Source organism: Tupaia chinensis, unplaced genomic scaffold, assembly GCF_000334495.1.
Source record: "Tupaia chinensis unplaced genomic scaffold, TupChi_1.0 Scaffold000451_2, whole genome shotgun sequence".
Classification (NCBI taxonomy): domain Eukaryota; kingdom Metazoa; phylum Chordata; class Mammalia; order Scandentia; family Tupaiidae; genus Tupaia; species Tupaia belangeri.
The window spans coordinates 262,539-264,831 of record NW_006159958.1 but is presented as its reverse complement, the minus strand read 5'-3'; the positions used below and the strand labels follow the sequence as shown (position 1 = coordinate 264,831).

At 45.1% G+C, this 2,293-nt stretch overlaps 1 pseudogene; it reads left to right on the top strand.

The window, feature by feature from the left end:
- Positions 1-430: 430 nt before the first annotated feature.
- The window catches only part of LOC114009061 (tricarboxylate transport protein, mitochondrial pseudogene), a 4,245-nt pseudogene continuing 2,382 nt past the window's right edge, over positions 431-2,293 (top strand).

Here is a 2,293-nt window from a genome sequence, read left to right as displayed (position 1 = left end):
CTAATGAATGTGCCAGGATCCAATCCATTGAGAGACTAATTAGAACAAAAAGGTAATGGAAGGACAAATTTAGTCTTTACTTGGGCTGGGAGGTCAATCTTCCCCTGCCCTCAAACATCAGTGCTCTTAGTTTTCTGGCCTTGGAACTCATACTGGAATTTACATCACCGGTCTCCCTGGTTTTCAGGTCTTTGGGTCTCGACCAGACTTACATGACCAGCTCTCCTTGGCTTTTGGATTAACAGATCGCAGACCCTGTGACTTCTTAGCCTCCACAGCAGCTTGAAATAATCTCTCCTAATAATTTTTTTGATAAATTTTATTCTGTACAACTCTATATATCCTATTGTTTCTGTTGGCTCTGGAGAATCCTAATACAACATCTGAAGGGTGGGTCACGCTTGGCCTTGGTTACCGAAGGGGAGTGATGATGTGGCGCCTCTTCCTCGGATTTGCCCCACCCATGGATTCACGTATGCCCTGGAAGAGAGGGTAGAAAGTGTCGAGTGAAGAGTTGTGGGACTCTGCAATGGAAGCAGCCTAGCTCTAGTTCTCAGCAGCCTCCATATCAGAGTGGAGAGATGCCTTCCTCTCTCCCGCGTTATTATAGGTCATTATTTACTTGGTCACGTGGGGAGCTCTTGCACTTTATTTGGTCAGGATAGCAGCTGTCAGTGTGGGATGGAAGCAAAACCTGGAAGACGTGACAGCATCCAGCAAGCATGACCATGCCCAGGAGAGGTCACTGTGAACAGTGAGAGAGAAGGACAGAAGTGTTCACTATGCATAGGGATAGCCACTGGAAGTGGGAGCAGTGACCAGGAGACCCCAATGGCCAGTCAAAGGAAAGGACAGGTACGTAACAGAGACAGCTGTCTGCCAAGGGCCAGTGAAAGAGGTGGGGAACCTGCAGGATGTCATGTACAGGCTGAGTAGATCTGGGTTCGCGCTCTCAAAAATTTGGCATCTCAGAAATTCCATCTGGGGAGGTTTTTCAAGGAGTTGAACTCCTACTTGGCTGGTTATGTGGAGTGATTTCTATCCAGATAATCTCTCTAGCCTTGAAGGGTACAAGGAAGGCTGGAATATTTACTTGCCTATATCCCAATACCATTGAGATAAAGCTTAGTTTGTGCACATGGCCTTGAGCATAGCACTCATTCCTCTGCTCTCTCGCTCTCTTCTTCGTCTTTCCTTTCTTTGTCTCCATCACTCCATCCTCATGTCTGTCTCTCTCCTTTCTGCCTCTGTCTTGTCCACTCTGTCTCCCATTTCCCACACAATACCTGACTCATGTTAGACATTCAACACGTATTTTTTACCTTCATATTATGGAAAATTTCAGACGTACACAGAAGTAAAGTAATATAAGGAACCCCCATGTTTCAATGACCCAGTTTCAATAATATTTCATTGGCTTCCTCATGCACTCCTCCCTCCACATTATTTCAAAGCAAGCTCAGGAACCAGCAGTTAGCGTAATGGCTATGTTGCTGGACTCCCATGTAGTCAACCGCGGTTCAAGTCCCAGACCCAGTGGCTTAAAACTCATGCCGGGTGTGTGTGCGTGCGTGCCCAAGATCCTGAGAGGAGAATGGAGGAGAAGGGATTGCGGCATGGCCATCCCTCCTGGGGGATGATTTCTCGCTTTCTGGCTCTCTGTCTCTCTATGTCTGTCTGGTGAGCGCATGCGACCTATAGCAAAAAAAAAAAAAAAGAAGAAGAAAGAAACCTCAGATATAAAAACATGAAAACATTCAGCATCTCTTATGAAAGAATTGCAAATCAAACCCAAGAAGAGCTGTCACCTAACCCCAGTCATTATAGCAATGATCAAAGCAACAAAGAATGGGGCCAGCAGGTCTCATGGTGGTTAAGGACACTGGACTCCCACATGGCCAACTGTGGTTCTAGTCCCAGACCTGGTGGCTTGCTTTCTCACTTTTCCTCTCACTCTCTTTCACTCTGTCCTTCTCTGATCAAATTAAAATAAGTAAATGAAGTTAAAAAAAAAAAGCATTTCAAATATTGGCAAGGCTGAGAAGAGGGAACCCTCATGCATTGCTACTGGGAATGTATAGTCACTGTGGAAAACAATCTGAAGGTTCCTCAGAAAACAAAAAAAAATAGCATTACAGTATGACCCAGCAACCCCACATTGGGTATATATCCAAAGGACAGAAAAATCACTCAATCAGAGAGATATCTGCACATCCATTTTTACTGCAGCTTTATTCATGATATGGACTCAGACTATGTACGCACAACTGACAAGTGGTTTGGGAAAATGTGG